The 27,135-nt window shown below is 36.6% G+C and overlaps 1 long non-coding RNA gene across 1 annotated transcript; it reads left to right on the top strand.

Annotated features, from left to right (window-relative positions):
- Positions 1-19,001: 19,001 nt before the first annotated feature.
- Positions 19,002-25,982, top strand: LOC131383715 (uncharacterized). The gene is made up of 3 exons (XR_009213949.1): positions 19,002-19,149; positions 23,735-23,788; positions 25,793-25,982. It is a non-coding gene; the product is annotated as an uncharacterized LOC131383715 (long non-coding RNA).
- The last annotated feature ends 1,153 nt before the right edge of the window (positions 25,983-27,135 follow it).

The raw sequence follows: 27,135 nt of genomic DNA, 5'->3' as shown, positions 1-27,135 counted from the left end.
ATTTACATTGATACAATTCACCAAGGTTATTCAGATTTTCCCAATTTTACTTATACTCATTTATGTATGTGTATTTAATTCCATGCTAAATTTACACAGGCAAAACACTGACCAATTCCAACAGGACAAAGATCTCTCCTACTGACCTTTGTAATCGCACTCACATCCCTCCTGCATCTCTCTGTATCCACTGGTAACCACTTAGCTGTCCTTCACTTTTTAAAGTTTTTATTTAAAAATGTTATATTACTGGAATCATACGGTCTCTATTTCTCTTGAGATTGGTATTTTTTCATGCGGTACAATTCCCTGGAAAGTCATACAAGTTGTTGCATGTATCTAGTTCATTGCTTTTTAATGCTGAGTTATATTGCATGGTATATGTACCACAGTCTGTTTAACCATTCACCTATTGAAAAACATCTGGGAAAATTCTAGTTTTTGGCTATTACAAATAAAGTTGCTATATATGTTTGTGTATCAATTTTTCTGTGAACACAAATGTTATTTCTCTGGGATAAAAACACAAGAGTACCATTGCTATTTAGTATGGTACTTGCATGTTTCGTTATAAGAAAATGTCAAAATATGTTGCAGATTGGCTGTACCATTTACGTTTCTACCAGCAAGGTATGAGTGACCCCCTTTTTTTTTGTATTCTCAATCATTTGTTGTTGCCATGATTTTTTAAAGTTATCCTGTTATGTATAAGTATGTACTGATATCTTATTGTGGATTTAATTTTCCTTTCACTTATGGCTGAAGATGTTGAATATTTTCTTCTGTGAAATGTCCATTCATGACTTTTGTCCATTTTCAAATTTAATTTTCATTCATTTAATTTTCAATACTGAATTTTGGGAGTTCTTTGTGTATTCTAGATATTAATTTTATGGTAGATACATAGTTCACAAATATTTTCTCAAAGAATGTAGCTTGTCATTTTATCTTCTTCCCATGAGCTTTTGCAGAACAAATATATTTAATTTTGACGAGGTCAATTTATATATTTATCTTTTATGGAAAGATAAAGAACTCCTCATAGCCCTAGGCCCCAGATATTTTCTCATTTGTTTCTCTAAATAGTTGTATAGCTTTATGTTGTATATTTATATCCATGATCCATTTTGAATTAATTTTTAATAAGATGTGAAATTTTGGTTCACTTTTTTTTTGTCTATGAATAACCAATTGCTCCAGCACTATATATTGAATAGACTATCCTTTAACTATTGAATTGCTTTTATTCCTTATCAAAAATCAGTGGTGTATTTGGTTCCATTGACCTATGTGTCTATCACTTCACTAAAACAAATTATCTTGATTAATGTAGTTATATATTAAGCTTTGATATTTAATAGAGTGATTATTCCCATTTCATTCATTTTTGAGATTATTTTGGGTATTCTAGCTTCTTTACTTTCCGTATAAATTTTAGAATAACTTTGTCTGTGTTTACAAAATATTTGCTAGGATTGTTATACTTACACCATTAAATCTACAGGTCTGTTTGGGGGAAAATAGTATACTTGCTGTTTTGAGTTTTCTACTCCATGAACATGGATGTCTCTCTATTCAAATCTTATAATTTTTAGCACACACTTCTTGTTCATAGTTTGTTTAGTGTATACTTATGTTTTACATTTTCTTTGACATGGTTGTAAATGTTTTTATTTGTTGTTTTTAATTTTGGTGTTTGAATGTTCATTGTTAGTATATACAAGTACAATTGTTTTTGGTTTTGTATTAACAACATATTGGTAATTTTTATGGTCATCCACAAAGGCAGGCAGACTCTTCCCAAAGTTTGGCTCAGATTTGGAGGCTGATGATGCCACACACACCAAGAGGGTATTAAAAAGTTTATTCATGATATAAGTGAAGTCCCTGGGGGACCAGGGCAAACCAGTTAAGTAGGTCTAAAATGAATTAGAAAAAAAAAAATTAGCCTGGGTTTTTACTGTGCTTGGGGTGTGAACCTTTAAGTGTTCCTGCACACTGAAAGGGGCTCCTACATTTGAATTCTCTACTGGTGTCAAATGATGGACCGCCCAGGCTATCTCAACAGCACATCAGATGTGGGGCATAAGGAGAAGGAGAAGTGGAGGTTAAAAGTTGTTATATTCAAATCTCAAAAACTGAACTCATACTCCTCATTACAGTCTTGTGTCATGCAACCTTGCTGTGCTCACTTATTAGGTTTATAAGTGGCTTTAGATTCTTTGGGATTTTCTACATATACAATCATATCATCTTTAAATAATGATAGCTTGGTTTTTTTTTCTTTTAGTCTGTATACCTTTATTTTTTATTGATTTATTACAATGACTAAAACTTTCAGTATTATATTGAATAAGGCATATAACTCACTTATAATATACGAAAGCATTCACTTTTTCACCACTAAATATAAAGTTAGCTGAAGATTTTAATGGTTTAGACTGGATGTTCTGTCAAATGCTTTTTCGACATCAATTGATATGATCATATAATTTTTATTCTTTAGCTTGACAATACTAAATGCCTTTATATATGTCAAAAAATCAAATATTTAAGATTTCAACTTATTAAAAACAATTTGCTTCTCAATCACATTTCCCGAAATAACTTCGATTTTTTTATGACAACTGACAGGGCAAAACTCTTTATTATTATTATTAATTATTTTGTATGTTTTTTTACCCAAGATTTTTTTTTACTAAGATATAATTATGAACTTGTATTATTCATGTCTTCAATATCCCTGTAAAATTTAGTTCAACTTGCTGTAGATTACAAAGGATAGTATCTCTGAATTGTTCTGTTTTAGCACAGTGCAGTCAAAGTCTTTTGCATTTATTCACCTAATAAAATTGTGTTTGTAAGTAATAATGATATCAGCGATGAATGAGTACAGCTGTTTCTCAATCCTAAAATGGACCAAGCAAAACTATTCACGGATTTGTAAGTAAACCTGGTGATATGCTTTCCGGGTTCTCCTTATTGGTATTTAAACCCTGTAAAATAAGTGTTTTTTTAAATAGTTGCATATACAGGCGTTAAGTGAATAATGGCTTTCATAGTTCTCTCAGTAGTTATCAGCTCTGTTTCCTCTTCATATGCAATCACCTATTCATGAATATAAAACAAACTTCCCTCGGCACCCTCTCTCCAGATCATTACTCCCAGTTAGGTCTAAGTTGCTCAAATGCTCAAAGTTTTTTTTTTTTTTTTTTTTTTTTTTTTTTTTGTGATGAGTCTTTCTTTGATTAAAAAAATAAGAAAAGCAAGCTTACACTTATTCCAAGTATTCTTGGAGGTGGGCAGGACAGAAATTACTGCTAGTTAGAGATTGCAGCAAGCATTTCCTGCAATGGCTCCATTTATGATGGGGCTAATATTTGATGAACATTATGTAGGTGACAGGGTTGGCACTTAGCAACAGTGGGCCCTTGTGTGGTGGAGACAGGGAAAGTAAAGTTTCATTAATTCTAAAAAGGAAAAGGTCAACTAAAGCCTTATTATGTATCTTCACCGTCTCTGTTGTTTCATACATGTTTGCAGATGGTTAAATATTATAAATTTCTTCACAGAAGTGTCATGTACAATACCATTAGGTGACAAGTGGTCTCCCTAGTATAAACTAAAATTCTTGGAGCAATTCCATGCTAAACAAAACTTTGTGTCAATGTCAGCTGTTCAAATGTACATAAATCTTTCCAGAAGGCCAAAGATGATAATTTAAAAGCATGTAAGTGTTTAGGGATCCCCCATAGTTATAAATCATAACTGAAAAATAAAGCAAACCCTGGAATAGTTACAAAATAGAGGAAAGTGTGTCTTTGGTATTTACCTCATCTTCTCAATGGGAGACAATGATGTGTATCCCTTTTGTTATTGGGTTACTGTGTAAAGTCTAATGATCTCATTGTTATTTTTTAATAGGTGAAGATGACCCAACTCTAAGACCCCATGAACACAGTGCTACTCTCCAGTAAGCTCCTTCACCTATTCTATAGAACAATGGTAATTTTCCTTTCTTTAGTTATCTGTTATCAAAGAGCATGCAGCTAAAATAAAACACACACATACGCACACACACACGCACACGCACACACACAAATCACTAAGTAACTAAGCATTTCAAACCTAGACATACTGAAGTATTTCTAATAACTGATGATGGATAGCTTGTTAATACATTTAAAATATAAACTGAGCATCTATTAGGTATCAAGAACCATGATAGTGGTTACCAAATAAAGAGATAATTGTTGACTCTATGCTTTAGTAGCTGCTCTTAGGATAATAAAACTGTGTGCCTCCTTACATAAAGAGTGTTCTCTTTTTGTATCTAAAACATCTAGGGAAATTCTAAATTTACATTCTAAATGTGTATTCACTACTTCTAAGTACATCTATGTACACAAAGGTAACTATTTATCAATAACGTTAATTCTACTTAGCTAAGAAGCAACTATTTCTACTGATACTGATATTTGAAAACTTAATCCTAGCCCACCACTCTAGAAGTCAGTTCAATGAGAACACAAACATTGTTTTATTTCTATGTACTATGGTAGATGTCTAACACATTCCTGTATAACAAAATATTAAATTTTGATATTTTATAATAATCTTTACTAGTCAGAATGAACTTATTTCTGCTTTAAAATCTAGATCCTTTTGAATATGTATTTATTCAAATATAAGATTTAAGCTGTGGCTTTCCAATTTTGATGTAAGATGGTATCAGTTATGGTTTGGATTTATGTCCCCACCCAAATGTCATGTCAAACTGTAATCCCTAATGTTGGGGGTGAGGCCTAATGGGAGGTGACTGGATCATTGGGGCAGATTCCCCCTTTTGATTCTGTTCTCATGATAGAGTTCTCACAAGACCTAGTTGTTTAAAATTGTGTGGCATCTCCTCGCTCTGTTTCTTCCTCCTGCTACGGCCATGGAAGATATGCCTGCTTCCTCTTCAATTTCTGCCACGATTGTAAGTCTCCTGAGGCCTCTGCCACCATGTTTCCTATACAGTCTGTAAAATCAAGAGCCAATTAAACCTCCTTTCTTTATAAATTACCTAGTCTTGGGTATTTCTTTATAGAAATGTGAGAATGAATACATGCAGAAAATGAGTACTGAGGTGTGGGACTTTGCTCTAAAGATACATGAAAATGTGGAAGCAGCTTTGGAATTGGTAGCAGGCAGAGGTTGGAAGAGTGTGGAAGGCTAGGAAGAAGACAGGAAGATGAGGAAAGGTTTAGAACTTCCTAGAGACTTGTTAAATCATTGTGAACAAAATGCAGATAATGATATGGACAGTGAAGATCAGGCTGAGGAAGTCTTAGATGGAAATGAGGAACTTACTGGGAACTAGAGCAAATGTCACTTTTGTTATGCATTAGCAAACAAATTTGTGGCATTGTACCCCAACTCTAGGGATCTGTGGAACTTTGAACTTGTGAGTGATGATTTAGGGAACCCAGCGGAAGAAATTTCTAAACAACAAAGCATTCAAGCATTGGCCTGGCTGTTTCAAACAGCATAAGCTCATATGTGTGAGCAAAGAAATGAAACTGGAACTTATATTTAAAAGGGAAGCAAAGTGTAAAGTTAAGAAAATTTGTAACCTGGCCATGTGGTAGAAAAGAAAAGGTCATTTTCAGGAGAGGAATTCAAGCCAGCTGCAGACATTTGCATAAGTAAAGAGGAGCCAAATGCTGATAGCTGACACAGTAGGAAAAAGGCCTTTAAGGCATTTTAGAGAACTTCACAACAGCCCCTCCCATCACAGGCCCAGAAGCCCAGGAGGGAAGAGTGGATTTGTGGGCCAGGCCTAGGGTGCAGCTACATCGTGCAGCCCTTGGACTCTGGTCCCTGCATTCCATCCACTCCAGCTGTAGCCAGTTACCACTTGGGCTGCTGCTTCAGAGAGTGCAACCCATATGCCATGGAGTTTCCATGAGATGTTAAGCCTATGGGTGCACAGAATGCAAGAGTTGATACTTAGGAGCCTCTACTTAGATTTCAGAGGATGTATGGAAAATTCTGGAGGTCGAGGCAGAAGCACTCTACAGGAGCAAATCCCTCATGGAGAACCTCTACTAAGGCAGCACAGAGAGGAAATGTGGGGTTGAAGCCACCTTACAGAGTCCTCACTGAGGCACTGCCTCCTGGGGCTGTGAGAAGAGGGATACCTTCCTCCAGGTCCCAGAATATTAGATCCACAAGAAGCTTATACCCTGCATGTAGAAAAGCTACAGGCACTCAGTGTCAGCCCTTGACAGCAGCTGTGGAAGCTAAGTCTTGCAGAACCACAAAGGCAGAGCTGTACAGTGGGAGTCTATCCTTCGCACTAGTGTTCCCTGGGTGTGAGACATGGAGTCAAAGGGGATTATTTTGGAGCTTTAAGGCTTAGTGACTCCCCTGCTAGGTTTCAGACTTGCAAGGAGGCTGTAGCCCCTTTCTTTGGGCTGATTTCTCTATTTTGTAATGGGAACATTTACCCAATGCCTGTAACCCATTGTATCTTGGAAGTAACTAACTTATTTTTGACTTTACAGGCTCTTGGCAGAAGGGACTAGCCTTGTCCCAAGTGAGACTTTGGACTGTGCATTTTTGTATTAATGCTGGAAGGACTTAAGACTTTGGGGGACTCTTGAGAAGGCATGATTGGATTTTGCAATGTGAGAAAAACATGAGATTTAAGAGGGGTCAGGGCAGAATGAAATCATTTGGGTCTATGTCCCCACTCAAATCTAATGTTGAAATGTAATCCTCAATGTTGAAGGTGGGGCCTGGTGGGAGGTGATTGGATTATGGGGGTGGTTTCTAATGGTTTACTACCATCCTTCTAGTGCTGTTTTTGTGATAGAGTTTTCATGAGACCTGGTTGTTAAAAGTATGTAGCACCACCCCCCACCCCAAACCTCTCTCTCATCCTCTGGCTCTGGACATGTGAAGACATACCTGCTTCTCTTTTGCCTTCCACCATGACTGTGAGTTTCCTGAGCCCTCCCTAGCCAAGCTTCCTGTACAGCCTGCAGAACTATGAGCCAATTAAACCTTTTTTTCTTTTTAAATTACCCAATCTCAGGTATTTCTTTATAGCAGTGCAATAATGGACTAATACAGTCTCCTCTCAGCCTTTCAAATGGGAAGCAAAAAGCAAGCCCTCTGCTACTGAATTTCTCCTCAACGTATCTAGGGTTAGTATTTCCATGGCCCTCCTGCCTAAGGTGATCCTGTATCATTCCTGACTCCACCATTTATTCTCATCAAATCTATTATCTGGTAATCTAGACTTCAGCAATACAAAGCTTGTCTGAATATTCCAAACAGAGTCCTTAAAAATTCAACAAATCTCTGTCTATATTTTCAGCTCTTTCAAGTCAAAAGTATTTGACTTCAAATCAAAGTATCTATTATGAGGCTGGGTGCGGTGGCTTACACCTGTAATCCTATCACTTTGGGAAGCCAAATCGGGAAGATGACTTGAAGTCAAGAGTTTGAGACCAGCCTGGCCTACATGGTTAAACCTCGTCTCTACTAAAAATACAAAAATTAGCCAGGTGTGTTGGCAGGTGCTTGTAATCCCAGCTACCCAGGAGGCTGAGGCAAGAGAGTCGCTTGATTCCTAGAGACAGAGGTTTCAGTGAGTTGAGATTATACCACTGCATTCCAGCTTGGGTGACAGAGTGAGACTCTGTCACAAAACAAAAACAAAAACAAACAAACAACACCAACCAAAAACCCACCTCCTATGAGCTAAAATATTTTTTTCAAAATTTAAGTTTTGTTTTGTTTTTTTCCTCAAGGTTCTATTCACTCCTTCCTCAAGGAGGAGAAATATCATTTGTTAGGTGGCAAGAAATATTTGGAGAAATAAAAATATCTTAATTAAAAAAATCGTTGAATCTTTGAATATTACCCTATGACAAATTTTACTGTAATCTTGCAGTAGTAACCAAAAAGACTTCAAGATATAAACTAAACTTTTTGATAACAAAGAGAGACAAAACTGTTGAAAAAAGAGAAAAATTAATGGGAATTTTAGAAAAGTGAAACACTATGGGACTCTCTTCAAATACAAGCATCCGATGTAAATAATCAACATGATGTAATACATTTGAAAAAACACAATTTAACAAATGAAGATCAAAACTATTAGCACTTAGACATTGTTCTTATACATCTGACTTCTATTTTATCTGAAACAAATATATCTTTCACATTCAAAAAAAAAAAAAAAGTCTCTTCTAATCTTAGCTTTTCCAATAACCATCTTAAAGCCATCAAGAAAGGCTTTCTGTGAATCTCATTTAACTTTCTGAAACATTTATTTCCTTATGGACAGATGCAGTGTCCCCTTACCCTCTTTAAATAAAAAACTTCAGAGAAAATAAATTTAACAGAGTTTATTTGAGTAAAGAGTGAGTCACAAATCACGCAGCACTCAGAACCAGAAAAGGTTCAGAAAGCTCCTCTCTGCAATATGGGCAGTGAGCATTTATATTGGAATCTGGAAGTAAGTACAGAAATAGCTGAAATGGTTATACGGAGGCATTTGTCTTATTTAGACATGACTTGATCCATTAGCTGCTAAGCTTTTGTGATTGGCTAAGATCCAGCTCTTTATTACAAAAATATATTCTCCCGTATTAGGTTTCGGTTTGTTTGCATACTAAGAGGTTGCAGTTCACTACATAGGAATGAAAGGTATGAAGATAGTCTCATGCCAAATATAATTTAAAAATTTCCACCTTTTTGTCAGCTTCTCAATCTTGAGAGATGGACCGAAACTTTGGGTAGTGAATTCACTGTGTCACCATTATAATGCACTTGTTTTGTCTCAGCATGGAACTCACAAGTCAGAACCTCAGTTCAGTTGAATGATTGTTTACATTCTTGCTGTTCTAGTCAAAGTGAGACCACTTAATGCATGATGTATATCTGCATACAAACATTTAAGACTCTTACTAATTTCTGTTGCTGATTGTCTTATTATAGGAATTTTCAAAGGGAAGCTACTCAAAAGGTGTGAATGAGCCAGTCCAAATATCTGAGTCAGTAAGGAAGGCAGAATAGAGTAAGAAATTCTCTGCAGACCCTATGTAGGCCCTCAGGGGCTGAAAAGGAAGGCCGCCTTGTGTTATTTGAATATGAGTCAGCTAAATTTGTTCACTCATAGGTCAGCAGAACTTCTGAACAAGATTCAGTAGAAAATTAACTTTTTTTTTGTCATCTTTTTGTAACATGCTGTAAGGGTATGCAGCCACAATTAGTGGAAAAGGATTTAATCCAACAGAATTATATAAGCAATTACATATACCAGATAGATAGTCCCCAGGTCTTGAGCACATGATGCCTGGAAGCACAACATACCATTTGCAGGCATCTCTCAGATACGTTTTCTATATTTGGTGGTGGTTATGTTATTAATAGCAAAGCCATTGGCAGTGATGTCTAGAACATCAAAGATAGATTTCCACTGTTCTTTTGGTGCTTCAAGGTGATTGTCATTGGGAACGTGGACAGGCCTTAGTAATAGTGGAATTGTTTCCTGTTTTTGTTGTTTTTGTGTTTTTTGGCATTAGCCTACAAACTCAATAGTTGCTCTGGTGTTTTGCTACAGCATGAGCCTTTGCTTAAGCCATCGACTTATTATGGTCCCATTAGCTTTTCTGTGGGGAAAGGGAAAAAAATAGGACAACAACATATAAGAAAAAAGAAAAAAATGGCTGGGTGCAGTGGCTCATGCCTGTAATCTCAGCACTTTGGGAGGCAGAGGTGGGCAGATCATTTGAGGTGAAGAGTTCAAGACCAGCCTGGCCAACATGGTGAAACCCCTTCTCTACTAAATAATACAAAAAAAAAAAAAAATTGGCTAGGCATAATGGTGCATACCTGTAATCCTGGCTATTTGGGAGGCTGAGGCAGGAGAATTGCTTGAACCTGGGAGGTGGAGGTTGCAATGAGGTGAGATCCTACCACTGCACTCCAGCCTGGGTGACAGAGTGAGACTCCATCTCAAAAAATATATATATAAGGTTTTCATGATGGCAAAGAACCTAAATCTTGATCTGTGATCTTTGAAAAGTTTTCCACATCTAGGATGTCCTTTAATTCTGGGGAGAAACTTTCCTGGTTAGTTTTACCTTAAGGTCTTCAACAATTTTACAGCTCCAAAAGTCTGAAAGGGAATACTTGAGTTGTGAGACAGACCTAAGATTCAAGGCCTTAATATTTTACTGCAGTATGGTTGGTAAGAACTTGGCATGGTCCCTTCCAACAAGGTTCAAGGGTAGTCTTTCCCTGATATCATTTCCAGAAGACCTAATCGCTGGGCTCTAGATTAGGAAGTTTGGTTGTCCTCAGTTGGTGGATTAAAAAAGCTTCTTTTATCTGGAGAAAACGCACTCCGGCATAAAGCATTAAAGCCTTGCAATAGTTTGGCAAGTGACTGTCAGAGCTTTTCTATAATACAGAGCAAAGCTTCTATCCAACCAGAGAATATACAAACTATTATAAAAACATATTGATATCCCACTGATAGTGGCAATTAAATGAAATCTGTCTATCCAAATGGTCCACCAGGTGTCAGAAGTCCCACCTAAAGTTGTAATTTTTTTACCATGTTTATAGGCTTGAAAAACTAAACATTGGTTACAAACCATTTTTGCAATTTTAGAACAGTTTCCCCTCCAATTTTTTGAACAACAATGTATCATTTGATCTACTTTATGATGAAATATGGAGTACAGAGTTTTCATAATGGAAGCATTAAGAACTCAGGAAGAACCAAGCAAATGTCTTAGTTGAGTTCACACTTAACATTGAATTTATATCCTTTTAGATACCAATTTTGTTTTTCAAAATCAGATGCCTAGGACTGTTTATTAAATAGATTATCATAGGTGACTTGACTTGGATCAATCTTCTGGAGTTTATTTCAGTTGCATATTCTAATAGTTTTAGTACTAAATAACTTAGCATAAAAACATATCAAGGCATTTTCTTGGTATTAAATTAATGGTTGTTCTGATTGACATTGGGTTAACAGTTTTATGATCCAAACAGTCTCCTAATTAGAGTTCTAGAAATTCTTACCCAGTCCAATGGTATAATCTTAAAGTTATGAGAAACCCGTACTTTTTAGAGTCATTTGCATGAATCTTCTTAAAGACAAAACACTTTCATATTATAGTTGCTAACAAAAGCTTCCAGTTAAGCACTAGAGTAAAATAATTAACTGACTTTGGATTACAATACTTAAATAGTTATGGTTAAATATCTTACTAAGGCTTATGATAATAATAATAATATAATTGACAAGGAAGATTGGCTGTTTCTGTGGCATATAACATTTTATGATAATAACTAGAATTATGACTGATAATATTATTCCAGGACTATCAGACTTCCTGAAATTTAATATAATTTCTGGAATATACCTCAGTAGTATATTCATACCAACATAACAAAGAAGGGAAACATTCTTTTTTTTTTTTAACCCCTTACTGGTCTCCTTTTCTAGAATTTCGAAAGTGTTTGTGCACATTAATATGTGAGTTTCACATGCAGCTTTTCTAATCCTGATTTACAGAGAGTTGACAGTACATCCAGTTGTGGTCCCTAAACAATTTTTGCTGCCCAACAGTAGTGACACCACAGGGCCAACACCCCATCTCTAATCTACGACTGGATATGAAGCCCATATCAGGACCATGTCTCCCCACAAGTTCATGTCACTGACTCACTATGGCATGGAATCTAACTGAAGATGAGAGAGACTGAGGGAAGGCATGGTGAGTGCAAGCAAACATGTCAGGCAGAGTGAGGAGAACATTAGCAACTCAAATGCCTGCCCATTTCAGAAAAGAAGGAACACATAAATTGAGAATACCACTTTACCCAGTAAGAGCCAATCCTGACATATTTTTCTCCCCTCTTTTGGACTTCTTCTTTGGGTAACATGAGTCGTTAGAAGTCAATCCTGAATGTCAAAAGTATGTTATTTAATGCTTAGAATAAACACAGTCCCTTCCTGCACCACAACCACACTCACAAGGAAGACCTCGCCATATGGACAGATGGTCCTCTGCTGCCCACTGTACCAGGAGAGTTGAAGGGACAATAAACTTTTACGAGAAACCAACAAATTCGTGTCTGACCTCTTTTTTCAGAACTCCTTATGTCCTGGTTAAACCCAGTTCTATGCCGCAGCAGTGGGGAACTGGGCTGGACTGAGCTCCCCTTCAAGGCACAGACTAGGCCCTGACCAAACTTGCAGAGAATAACTCCCTTCCTGCCTCCAGCTTCATAGGCTGATCTCAGAAACAGAGGTCAATGAGCCATGATGTTCAATGCTGGATACAGATTAAAATCAACTTTAAAGATGAGCCCCAACCTGACTAATTGAATAGTGTAATGTTACAGCACAAAAGGATATATGTGCAGAATGCCTAATGTGAAGACAGGGTTAAGCACCACTCACAGGGGCAAGTTCAGCACACCTCCCACCTTCTGGCTCTGCTCTCTCCTCGGGGTCTCATTGTCACCAATATCCAGACAATGGGTGGCCAAGGAGAAGAAATATGCCAAACAGTCAATATGGACCAGGCGTGGGGTTGAGGATGTGACTGAAGTGGTGAATGGGGAAGCTTCCTATGCGTCTTCTCTGCTGTGGTTCTCCCTTCGCCCTCCTTGTCACCAGTTGCTCTTGCTTCTCTCCAACACCGCCTTGTTCTGTCTGCCATGGCTCCAAAGCTTTCAGTCTCTCCCCTCACTCTCTTTCTGAGGTGGCTCCCACTTTACTGTCCCTCTCCGTATTTTTTTCTCTTTTACCTCTTTGGAGATAGTTTTTCTCTAAATTTCTCTTTTTCTTTTCTGCTCCTGCCAATTTTTTTTTCTCTCTTCCTGTCTTCTTGCAAATTTCTCACCCATCCTCTAATTTGCCATCTGTTTATGATTCTTCCTTATTTTCTGTCTTCCTTCTCAGGTTGTTTATGATTCTTAGTTACTCTGTGTCTCTCTCCTTACATTAGTTCATTTATTGTGTTACCATAAAGGAATACCTGAGACTGGATGACTTATAATGAAAAGAGGTTTAATTGGCTCACTGTTCTGCAGGCTGTACAAGCATAGCACCAACATTTGCCCTGCTTCTGGTGAGGCTTCAGAGAGCTTATAATCATAGCGGGAGGTGAAGTGGGAGCAGACAAGTCACATGCAAGAGAGGGAGCAAGGAGGGAAAGTGTCACACTCTTTTAAACAGCCAGATCTCTCATGAGCCAGAACTCATTGATCACCAAGGGTGCTAAGCCATTCATGAGGGATCTGCTCCCATGATCCAAAACCATCCCACCAGGTCCCGCCTCCAACAATGAGGGTTACATTTCAACATGAGATTTGGAGGGGACATACACTGAAACCATATTACACCTGATCCCCTTTACACATATTCAAAGGAGAAAGATGAAATAAAATGCCTGCATTCCAGAAAAGCACATTTCCAGCTGGATGGAATTTGGGGCATAAGAGCATCGGATGGCACAAAACAGGCCCAGGTCACCTTTCTCAGCATAGATGGGTGAGTGCAAAGGGAAGGCCTAAGGGACAGAAGGACCTGGCCTGAGAAAGAGAAGGATATGACGTGAGGGCCAGAGAAGGGGTGTCTCAAGTCAGGGGTGGAGTCTGCAGAATCCCAGGACCAGGAAGAGAACACCAACACTCCTGGATTGGGGCTGCGGCACTGCCCTCCAGTGGCCGGCAAGGGGAAGTGTGCATGGCTCAAGGGACGTTACCCCACCTCTCTGGTGAAATTTTTTGATTGTTTTGTTTTGTTTTTAATAATTTCAACTATTATTTTAGATTCAGGCAGGACATGTGCAAGTTTGCTCCATGGGTATATTGTATGTATACTATATGACGCTGAGGTTAGGGTTACACATGATCCCGTTACCAAGGTAGTGAATATAGTACCCAATTGGAAATTTCTCAGTCCTTGCCCCCTCTGTCTCTTCCTGCTGTAGTAGCCTCCAGTGATTTCGCTCACATCATTATGTCCATGTGTACCCAATGTTTAGCTCCCACTTATAAGTGAGAACATGAAGTATGTGGTTTTCTGTTCCTGCATTCATTTGCTTGTGATAATAGCCTCCAGCTGCATCCATGCTGCAGCAAAGGACAGGATTTCATTCTTTTTCATGGTTGTGTAATATTTCATGGTGTATATGTACCACATTTTCTTTATCCAATCCACCACTGATGGGGGCACCTAGGTTGATTCCATGTCTTTGCCTTTATGAATAGTTCTATAATGAACACATGAATGCATGTGTCCCTTTGGTAGAACAATTTATATTCCTTTGGATATATACTCAGTAATGAAATTGCTGCGTTGAATGGTAGTTCTTGTTTAAGGTCTTTGAGAAAATAAACTGCTTTACACAGTGACTGAACTAATTTACATTCCCGCCAGCCCTTTTCTCTGCATCTTCATCTTGGTGAAGACTTTAAACAGAAGGGTTAGGGGGAGAGTTTAGTAAAGGATCTTAAGCAGAAAAATGATGCAAAGAAAGTGTCCATATGGCCTGAACACAGAAACTTAGAGGAAGAGATCAGCCTCAGAGCAATTTTACCTGGAAGCAAAACGACCTCCCAGCTCTCATGGCGACATCTGAGTTTAGTTGTGGTGGAGAGGCAGTGCATGCAGGGCCTTTAGGGTCAGTAGTGATCCTGAGATCCTGGGGATGGAGAGCAGAGTTTTGTGAAAAGCTGATTACAACTACATAGAGGAAAATCAGGCTCTGGAGTGTGATTCTTGCTCCATGTTATCTGCTTCCCTAAACATCAATCTTATTTGACAAAGCTCCTCATGCAAATTTAACAATGTCAAATTAGTCTAATTAGTTTAACATCTCTCTTTTCATAAGGAGGAGAGAGAATAAATTTTTGAAAGCTTTTGCAGGGGCCCTCTGGAAGATTGTAAAGTTAGTCCGAGTCAAAAAGACATAATTTAGAATTGGATTTTGGCAAGTTTGTCAAAAAATTAGATGTAAAACACTCGATTAAATAGGATTACAAGTCTCTCTGATAGTAGTCATTTATTTAACCAGAGTGATAATTAAGACTTCAAAGGCAAATATGCGAAGTTACATAATTATAGAAAAATCTTAGCTCTTTTAATAGAGAGGATACAGTTTTCTTAAGTAACCAAAAACCTAACAAAGTAAGAACAGACCAATACTCTAAGAAAACTTTCTAGCCATGTACTTTCAATAGTAAGGTTGATCCTTTTCTTTTTCAGTAAATGTCTTAGTTTATTTTGAAGCACTGTAAAAGAATACCTAAGAATGGGTAATTGGTAAAGAAGAGATTTATTGCCTCACGGTTCTGGCAGATAGGAAGTTCAATATCAAGGGCCCAGCAGGTTTGGCAATTCTAATTCCAAGATGTCACCTTGAAGCTACATCCTTAGGAGAGGAAGAATGCTTTGTCTTCACATAATGAAGACACAAGGGCATAGAGGCAAAAGAGAGATGAATTAGCCCTTTTATAGAGGCATGAGGGATCTGCCCTCACCTCTATGGCCTAATCACTAACCAACGGTCCCACCTCTTAATAATATTATAATGACAATTAAGTTTCAACAATTTAATTATTGAAATTAAACAATTAAATTCAACAACAAAGTTTTGGACAACACAAACATTCAAACAAGAGCATCAACATATATACATATGTGTGTATATATATATATACACACATATATGTGTATATATATATATATACGTGTGCGTGTGTATATATATATATATATCTCCACTCAGATCTTAGCCAGCTTTGCTACACATAGAGTTCATTTTCCAAAATTTCTCTTCCACGTATCTTCTAGAAATTTCTTATATCCATTCTGTTTGTCCTATGCTATTTCTATTTTCCATTGTGAAACAATCAATCATTCTGTTTTGGGGAAAAATATTTATTTTTTTCTTAGCAAAGATATATCCTTCATACTTTATAACTTCATGTACCAAAAACATGTCTTACTTTTCTCAAGTACAGAGTTGTTTTTCTTAATATTTCTAGTTTTAACTGTCTGTCAAACTAGCATTTTATAGACTGACAAATCTATGAATCATAATTCCTAGAAGCATGTACTTCTTCATATTATATTTTTCAATGTGACACAGGACATGTTTGCTAACAGACCCAAATATCTTTAGTTCTTCTGTAATAAGAACATTCAGTAATTAATGTTTCAGTATTTAAACTTACTTGGAAACTAACTAGATATTCAATTATTATCTATCATTTAATTTAGCAAACCTCTAAGGTTGTAAGTGATCAAGGAGATTTGGGAAGCTGCTTTTTTTTTTTTTAGACAGAGTCTCACTCTTATTGCCCAGGCTGGAGTGCAATGCTGCTATCTCAGCTCACTGCAGCCTCTGCCTCCTGGGTTCAAGCAATTCTCCTGCCTCAGCCTCCTGAGTAGCTGGAATTACAGGCACCCACAACCATGCCTGGCTAATTTTGTTTTGCATTTTTAGTAGAGACAAGATTTCGCCATGTTGGCCAGCCTGGTCTCGAACTCCTGACCTCACGTGATCTGCCCACCTCGGCCTCCCAAAGTGCTGGAATTACAGGCGTGAGCCATGGCGCCCATCCAGGAAGCTATTTTTAAGTAGGCATATTATAACACAAAATAAAGGTAGCCATTATCAAATTATTTCCCTCTTAGCCATTTTTACAGAATATGATTGTTAGGCAGCCATCACAAAAGCAAGATTCTTAAAATGTTATATATTTGGGTTTGTTGTTTTACTGCTGTCCTTAATGTATATAAAGTAAGGACACTGCACTTTCACTTGCACATTTCTTATGTTAAAACTCATAATTCTATAGCCTTATATGTGTAGAAAACATTTCAAATTAGTTCCTAACTTTCTAAAAGTTTAAGGAATACTTAGCTTTTATAAGTGTTATAAAATAGAGCCAATTAAACAGAGCTGTTTTATACATTAATTTTGGCAACATCATCTGGAGGTAGAAACTATTCCATATCCTTAACACACATACAGAGACACAAACATAGAGACAGAAACAAATCTTACAACTTTCATTTAAAATCAGGTACTATAATGTAAAACACTAATTTAGAGAATAATAGCTAAATATAAATTATGTTTTTAGAAGATGGGATAAATTAAGTTTACCTATAGAGATGGTCAAAGCTTTCTAGTAATAATTGTTGAAAAAAGAAGAGTTTTCATGTGCCAGTTTTCAAATAGTTTCCTTTTGTCTTTCTCTTTTCTTATTCTACTTTTGGCGAATCATCTCTCTCAAATTTGCATTTCCAAAGGAATGGCTCTTAGGAAAACATGTATCAAAGGCATAGAGCTTAGACTCCAGACTTAAATACTATCATTTGTTGAAACAAAGAAAGAAGGGTATATGTAAAGGCCTAGTTTAGACAAGATGTCTGCAGAGAAAAAGTACCTTAAAGTTAAGGCTAGTTATGTACATTTAAGCTCATGCTTTTTCTTTGCGAGAGTTTCTAGTAATTTTAGTCATCCTTCTTTTCCTGATGCAGGGAGGGAGTCATACTTACAAATGGAGTTTTATTTGATAGAAGAAAATCTCTCTTAAAAAGAATATTAAAATAACCAGGTGAGGGCCGGGCTCAGTGGCTCACACCTGTAATCCCAGCATTTTGGGAGGCCAAGGCAATTGGATCACCTGAGGTCGGGAGTTCGAGACCAGCCTGACTAACATGGAGAAACCCCATCTTTACTAAAAATATAAAATTAGCTGGGCGTGGTGGCGCATACCTGTAATCCCAGCTTCTCAGGAGGCTGAGGCAGGAGAATCACTTGAACCTGGGAGGCGGAGGTTGTGGTGAGCCAAGATGGCTCCATTGCTCTACAGCCTGGGCAACAAGAGCGAAACTCCATCTAAAAAAATAAATAAATAAAAAAAATAAAAACCCAAAACAAAACAAATCAGTTGAATGCAGGAGAGGTGAATCTCCAAGGCTAATTCAGCTATATATGCACCTTCCTAACCCAGCTTCTGTTTTAACTAGATTACAGAGTGCAGGGCAGAGCTCAGTAATGAATAGGGTAGACAAAGCACTTCCTATGCCCAGACTCAGCATGGATAGGCCAAAACGTTTTACTAATAGTGTTTCTAGTCTTACCTTATACTCAGGACTAGTTCATTCTTTTTCTGTTTACAAATTTGAATGACAGACCAATCAGGATTATTTTTCTTTTGAGGAAATACTTGGGGATATATTCTAATAAATTGTTTGATACTTTTCTAGCCCTCATCCTTCCTTTTTTGGGGGGGTCCGTGCCTGAAAGATTGAATGGTTAGGTCCTTTATATCTTTCTTAGGTACCTCTCATTTGAATTTAGCTATCCATTTACAGGCTTCACCATGTTAATAAAAGGCTGTGGAATGTTAAAAGGAGAACTTTATTTTCTTAAAGCTATCTGTAGACTGGGAAGATGCAGGCTTCTGTGCGAAACGAAAGTGTGTTCCAAGGAGCAAGCAGGGTGTAGAAGATTATAAAGGCAAAACCTTGGCGGGTGTGGTGGCTCACAGCTGTAATCTCAGCACTTTGGGAAGCCGAGGTGGGCAGATTGCTTCAGGCAAGGAGTTTGAGACCAGCCTGAATAACAAGGAGAAACCCCGTCTCTACTAAACACATACACACACACACACACACACGCAAAAGCCAGATGTGATGGTGCATGCATGTAGTCCCAGCTACTCGGGAGGCTGAGGCAGGAGAATCACTTGAACCTGGGAGGCAGAGGCTGCAGTGAGCTGACATAGTGCCACTGCACTCCAGCCTGGGTGACAGAGGAAAACTGTCTCAAAAAACAAAACAAACAAAAAAACCCTGCAAGGTGTTGGGGGCTGGGGGGCGGATCAGGTGTAGTGTCCAAATTGGATGGCCTTTAAACAATGAATCTCTCTTCCTTGGTTGGCCTCAGGTGAGCTGGTTGGTGGTCATCTGGGAATATTCAGCTGCAGTTTATCTCAGCACCAACAAAAAGAACTGGTTTTGTTTGATTGCAGAAGAGGTAGTCTTGTGATACCTTTACAACAGCTTTCTGAGAACAGAGACTCATTATCTCAACATTCAAGGTATGTGGCCACTCTCTCTACTTGCTATGGCTGCCTGATTCTGCTTTTAACTTTAGCCACAAGGAGTTCATTTTAACTTTAGCCACAAGGAGTTCATTTTGTCTGCTGGCCAGAACATACTTTAACAGCCAGGTCCCTGTATCATGGGAATAAATTGGCAGAGATCAAAAAATCCTAGATTATAAACTCCAGTGAGAATTTAAAATTCATTAGCAACTTTCTTCCCAGACAGGGAAATCTTTCAATATTTCTCTGAGCTCAAGATTCATTTGCCTTTTGTAAACAGCCTTTTAGAGAGGTAAATTTTTAATTCTACTTTAGAAGGCTATGCATGCCAATCAAAAATACATACCACTGCTGACACCAGGTCTGTTAATCAAAAAAATTTACACAAATAAATTCAACAGCATTTTATTTTAGCAAAGAATTCATAAATTGGGCAGAACTCAGAATCAAAAGAGGTTCAGAGAACTCTGCTCTGCAACATGGATAGTGAATATTTAAATCAGAACACAAAAGTAAAGTACAGAAATAGCTTGATTGGTAGTGAAGAAACTGAAACTGGAACAGACCAATATTGAGTTCAAAATTGAGTCAGTAATAAAAATTCTACCAACCAAGCAAAGCTTCTGACCAGATGCATTTACAGTTGAATTGCACCAAATGTACAAAGAAGAGATGGTACTAATTCTACTGAAATTATCCCAAGAAATCGAGGAGTAGCAATTCCTTTCTAATTCATTCTATGAAGCCAGCAACACTCTGATACCAAATTCTGGCAAGGACAAAACAACAACAAAAATAAAATTGCAGACCAATATTCCTGATGAACATAGATGCAAAAATCCTTAACAAAATACTAGAAAACCAAATCTGGCAGCACATCAAAGAGTCAATTCACCACCATCAAGTATCTTCATTTCTGGGATCCAAGGTCGGTTCAACATACACAAATCAATAAATATCATTAACCATATAAACATAATTAAAAACAAAAATCATATGGTTAACTGAATAAACTCAGAGAAATCCTTCAATAAAATCCAGCACCCCTCTATCCCAAAAACCCTCAACAAACTAGGCCTCAAAACAAGGTACCTCAAAAGAACATACCTCAAAATAATAAGAGCTGCTCATGTCTGCAATCCCAGCACTTTGGGAGTCTGGAGACAGGTGAATTGCCTGAGCTCAAGAGTTTGAGACCAGCCTGGGCAACATGGTGAATCCCTGTCTCTACATAAAATACAAAAACTAGCTGGGAATGGTGGCGCATGCCTGTGTTCCCAGCTACCCAGAAGCTGAGGAGGGAGGATTGCTTGAACCTGAGGAAGTCAAGGCTGCACTGAGTTGTGATCTTGACAATTACACTCCAGCTTACGTGACAGAGCAAGACCCTATCTCAAAGTAATAATAATAGCCATCTGTGACAAACCCATAGCCAACATCACACAAAACAGGCAAAAGCTGGAAGCATTTCCTTGAGAGCTGGAACAAGAAGAGTGACACTCTCACCACTCCCATTCAACATAGTACTGGAAGTCCTAGCCAGAGTGATCAGGCAAGAGAAAGAAATAAAAGGCATTAAATAGAAAAAGAAGAAGTCAAACTATTTCTCTTTGTTGATGATATGATTCTATACCTAGAAATACCCTGCCAAAAGATTCCTCAAACTCAGAAATGACTTCAGTAAAGTTTCAGGATACAAAATCAATGTACAAAAATCAGTAGCATTTCTATACACCAACAACATCCAAGCTGAGAGCCAAATCCAGTACATATTTCCATTTACCATAACCATACATGCACACAAAATACCTAGGAGTTTATCTAACCTAGGATGTGAAATATTTCTATAAGGAGAATTACAAAACACTGCTGAAAGAAATTGGAGATGATACAAATGAATGGAAAAACATTCCATGCTCATGGGTTGGAAGAATCAGTATGCTTAAAATGACCATATTGGCCAAAGCAATCTACAGATTCAACACTATTCTAATCAAACTATAAACATAATTTTTCACTGAATTTCATTTGTTTTAATAAATATATATAATTGCATATTAGTATTATATATGTAAAATGAAATCAAGTGTCTTACTATTTATTCATAACTATCATGAACAAAACTTGTAGGTGGTTTACTGGGCCTCTTGTAAGTTAATTTAAAGAGTGACATCTTGGACTTCATCACATGTAGCGAGAGAAAATATTCTTGGATGAGGAGCACTTTAACAAATTCAATATTACAACACATTGTTGGACCCCTATTGATCTCCTGAAATAATATGTAATTATTGTCCTTATCTCTTAGAGAAAATAATGTTTACATATGATGTGTTGTTTTTGCAGAATAACTATTTGCTAAGCCACCATTAACAAAGACCTATGAATAGAGATAGTTAGATAATATAACACATTGGTATTTTGTTCCAATTCCTCCCTAGCCATATATTCTCTTCTGACAGGGAAACAAAATTTAGAAACAATTCTTTCACCAAAGCACACTTCAACTTGCAAATGACCAACTCATAGTCCGTGGCAGTGATGAAAACAAGTTACATGGAAGGGCTCAACAGCAGTATAAATAATAACAAATTATGAAAAAATGCATTTGCTTTCTTGATATCTGCATAATATTCTACTGCCAAACATATTCCTGCTAAAAAATGCCAAAACCTAAAATTCTACTACTATTGAAACCATCGAAGTCTTCATGAGGCAAATGATGCGTGAAAACGAATTCCTTAAAACACATTCTGTCCTAGCAGTAGGCAATAGACAGGCATGACGAGCATATGTGGTTAAGTCCTCTTTGAGTTTCTTTATAGTTTTTCTAATTACTAGCTGTGACCAGAAATTTTGGGAATATTTAGTCACAGACAATGAGGAAAGAAAACAACCAAATAAAGCAAGTATAAAAACCAATACACTACATGAAAATATGCTACTTCCCTCTCTGTGACTAATCTACTAATTGTGAAAGCTCTCTAAGATTTTCAGGACCAAAAAAAGTCAATTTTCTTATTTTTCAGGACTTATTTAATAACACTGATTTGCTATCTCTTATACAGTGTACCTCATTATCTCTCAAATTTGCATAATCACAGAATGCTTGATTAAGGAATAGAAGCTTCGAGTGTAATGGATATGCATGCATGATTAGCTGTAGGAGGAGATCTGTAATTATGTGGTGTATAAATATACATCTATATACTTTAAACCTTAACAATAAACACAACAAAATCTTGACATTTATTTTAAAATTCTTCTAGTCATAATTTCAAAAAGGAAAACAGCAGTACCTTTAAAAGAGTCATAAAATCCCTTAATCACACTCTTCCAGAGGGTAAATTTACAATATAATTTAAAATTTATACTCACTATAAAAGATATTGATAATTTTTAAAAAGGCAGCGGGGGTCTTTGGTTCCCACCCAGGTATTTCTGTGCTATGAGCCCCGAATATCCCATTTATTCAGAATGCAGAGTGAATCCTGATGGGATGTATGTCTTGAATCTCTGTAGTTCACATCATTTTCACTGTTTTTAAAACTAGTACCTTCTTTACCTTTCTCCTCCATTACTCCATACTCTCTTGTACAAATCCCTGTAAACACAAATCATCCTATGACTGCCTCCAAATATCTATGTAAACTTCAAACTCTCCAATTGTATAAAATAAGAATGATAAACTTTGTATTAAATCTATCCATAATAGATATGAAAAGCTGATTAACTAAATCCAAAGTTCAATCTAACTCTAAACACCCTAAAAATTACATTATAACAGAATTAGAAATTTAATTTATATGAGTGAAACTTTTTCATGTCCTAGATGACAAGTACTTATCTAATTATTTAAATTTAGTCTGTAAAGATATTTTACTATTATAAATATTTTTCCACAAAACATGATATAATGTTTATATCTTTGTATGTTTTCTATTACATACACTGAGAAAGAAAACTGACAACCACTGATAACAAAAATTCTTTGTGCTAAAGGATTATAAGAGATTTTAACTGTGATAATTTAAATAACACTTCTTAAGCAAATTTCTAAAAACAATGTAAAAATATATTTTAAAAAATATTTGTTTTTAATACAGTTGTTTTTGAAGAAGGAGAAGTTAACACATTTAATTCAATCACTTCCTTCCCTTTTTATTATTATGAACCGCATAGTACTTAGTTCTCTATAGTCCAAACTTTACTGAAGCAAACCTAAGAAAAATTTAAATGTCATCTTAATTTCCCACCTCACAAAAGGTTTTCTGTAATTGGGAAAAGTGATAGTGAATTTCTTGCCAGGTCATTCAGGTGATTCTCTGGAGTGAGTTGATGCTTATGGTTTATGAAAAGCCTTATGTGCAAGATCAACAACCTATATAAAGAAGGGCAAGAACAAAACACCTGGAGTTACCAAATGCAATGCTAATTAGATCTATGATCTTACACAATTACTATCATGCTTATCTAGGGGAAGAGGAAAGATTGTAAAATACTAAGCAATGAATCAACAGTTCTATTCTGTCTGTAGTAATCACATTTTTCTAATGTTAATATTATTCTTAACATAAAGAAAGAAGAAGGAGGAGAAGGAGGAAAAGATAGAAGAATAAGGAAGATGAAGAAGGTAAAAGTGAATGAGAGGGTTATCCCCAATAATGACACAAACAAATACAAAACACAAAAGTTTCTGTTTTCTTAGTATACATTATTTTATTTTTGGGGGGTGATTTTTTTCTTTTCTTTCATAGACTTATTTATTTATTTTTTTTTTAGTGTTTGAGTTAGGGTCTTGGTCTGTTGCCCAGGCTGAAGCACAGTGGCATAATCACAGATAACTACATCCTTGACCCCCCAGGCTCAGGTGTTTCTCCCACCTCAGCCTTCTGGGTAGCTGGGACTACAGGTGCATATCACCATGCTTGGCTAATTTTTGTATTTTTTTGTAGAGATAGGGTTTCGCCATATTGCCCAGGCTGCTCTCGAACTCCTGGGCTCAAGTGATCTTCCCAACTCAGCCTCCCAAAGTGCTGGGATTACAGGTGTGAAGCGCCACATCTAGCTGGGTAATTTTTCTTTAGGCACTATACAAACTCTTTTTGTGTGTTAGCTCATTTAATTCTCATGTCATCTACATATGCAGGCATTATTATACCTGAATTACAGATAAGACACTATGGCTTTGGTGAGAAACTTTATAGTTATCTGTGTCATTTTATTGCAGAACTTGAATTAATATTTATCTCTGTCAGACTCTAAAATTTGTGCTATTGAACTCTACATTTTTGTACATTCTTGGATGATGTCAGCCCACTATAACTTATTTTAGTAAAATAAAACGTAAATTGTTTGAGGCTATAAATCTTTTTTCATTTCACCTACAGATAAAACTTGAGAACAACATTTATAAACTCAGCTAAGTTTTTCTTCCTCAAGTGACAAGCATACATAAAAATAAAATATGAGAAAGTTAAAAGTGAAAAAAATTATTACAAGGAACGGTTTCTATTACTATATTTAATGGAAATGTTTGTTCAAATATTATTTTGCATAATATTGCTTTAATGTATGTGTCAGCATTAGAAGGGTGTCTTCTGTCTAAATCAATGTGCATTTAAAATGTCTTACAATGTTTTTGAAAATAAACTTTCAGACGGCTTAAAAGAATAACTATAGGAAAATTAAAATGTTTTTCTACTGCTTGAGAGTTAAAGTAAAATAATTCTTCAAAATTAAAATTGTTACCTATTAAGACCATATGCTGCACAAGATATTCTTGTTGATGTCAACGGGAGTTCCAATGAGGATGTGGGCAACATATGGGCCTGGCATTTTGTTAATTAAAAACGATGTTTTGTTACATTGATGTGTGTTCCAAAGAGAGATTCCTAGAGTATAACACCAAGTTGCCGAGTTTAGTGTTTTAGGAGGTTGGCAGTTACACAGTTCAGTGTTAGACTTGAAACGCAAAGATGTAACTTTCATGTTGCACTCAAACATTCTATTTTTAATAATAATAATAATAATAAACCTTAGTTGAAAATTTTTGTTGTGATAGCTGGAATTAATTCCAGATAATTTCCAAGTCTACTGAAAATTGAATACTACATTATAAAGGTTAGAATTGAGGACTGAACACTTATAGGACACATTTTTATATCTTTTAAGTATATGCAGGGTTCTTTTTGGTAGATTTATTGCAAAAGCAATTCTGATTCTTCATGTTCCTCATTATCCATATTGCATTGTGACTTTGCAGCCACTATCCATGAAAGGAGTCTATTCCTCTACACAATAAATTTGAGACAGACTTGTGACGTGGCTTTGTCTAAGAGCATCATCTAAAAGTTTAAAAAATAGCCAGGTACAGTGGCATGCAACTGTTGTCCCAGCTACTCAGGAGGCTGAGAGGGGAGGATCGCTTGAGCCTGGGAGGCTGAGTCTGCAGTGAACCACAATTGTGCCACTGCACTCCAGCCTGGGTGACAGAGAAGGACTGTCTTCAAACAATAAAAAATAAAATTAAAAAAATAAGAAGATGATTTAAATAATGATGTCCCAATGTCAAAGTTGGGTCTAAAAGTCTTCATTGCCTTCTTCTTTCTTTTTCTTCTGTTGGCCTCCTGCTTAGGCTGAACTGCTGGACTTTGTGTGGAGCAGATCCAAGTCAGTTTAGTTGTTCCCTAAAACCCCAGAAACAGGAAAGAGCCTAGCAGAGATCAGTTAAGCTTCATTGCTAACCTTCAGATGCATTGGTGCGAACCAACTTGAAGCACAGTTCAGGAAGCCAGTAAGCTTGTGAGCAATAATAAATGCTTATTGTTTAAACCACTGAGTTTTGGAGTCATTTTGTTATGTAGCATTATTATGATGATATACTCCTACAACATTACTTCTTCTCCCTCAAATACATGGCACATCACTTATTGAATTAGCATCAGTTTTCAAAAACCAGAGAACAACAATGCATAAAGAAAACTAGTCATATAGAACCCAAAGCTAGGAAATGTGACCTTTAGTGCTTACATGTATGTACTACAATGAGAGAAGAGTACAGTCCTTTATAGCACAACTTTTGGACTCAAGTTTCAATCTTAGCACAACTATTTACAGAATGCCTCTGTCAGTCTAGAACATATGGCTCTCTGCTCTCTCCTGAGATTGACTCTGATTGTTGCTATTGCTGCTGCTTCAGACTAAATAGAAGTAAGTTGCTTCATGAACAGATTTTCAAAAAGAAACTGACACTTAAATAATTCATTTTTGGTCTTGACTTTTGCCTACATAGAGTATTGATCTTAAAGCCAAAAGACATCTTGTCTACCTCTTGTTAACTGTTGGATATCATTGCAAGGAGAAAGGATATGAGTGAAAGAGGCAAGGCTTATGTTACATTTGATAAAAGCAATTGTTGAAAATCCATGCTTTTAGAAAGGCTTCTACTATTTATGAATGTGGAATGTCACTAAACAGTTAGCCTATTGAGGAAAAATGTGTATCTCATCAGGGAAAAAAAAAGACACAACACAGATACCAAAAAAAAAAAAAATGCTTTTGCTGTTAACAATAATCCAAAGCAATCACGTGTTAATACTTTTTATTCTGCACGGATTTATGTGTCATTCATTTGTCTTGAGGCAGCAAAAGGCCTTAGAAGACCACATGAGTTAAGCACACTACACTTTCAGATACTGTGAATGAAAAATGCATGTAGATTACTCTACATTCCAAAAAATAATTTTAATGTAATGTATAGCTTTTGCTAAAGTTCACTGACACCTAGATAGTTGAAAAATGTCTCTTTCCAAGAGTGTGAACATGTCAATTCAACTGCTTGGCACAATGTGGAGAAGAAATGTTGGTATTTTTGTCTCTTCTAGGTGTTCAGGGCAAGATTCTCAATAGTACAAAAACTTAGAAATAATAAGAGTTGGAGACAAAGTGTTATCACTTTGTCACAAAGTGTATGTGGCT

The sequence above is a fragment of the Hylobates moloch genome, unplaced genomic scaffold, assembly GCF_009828535.3.
Source record: "Hylobates moloch isolate HMO894 unplaced genomic scaffold, HMol_V3 SCAFFOLD_6, whole genome shotgun sequence".
NCBI classification, from domain to species: Eukaryota; Metazoa; Chordata; class Mammalia; order Primates; family Hylobatidae; genus Hylobates; species Hylobates moloch.
The sequence above is the reverse complement of the archived record's forward strand: the minus strand, read 5'-3'. Positions and strand labels throughout refer to the sequence as shown.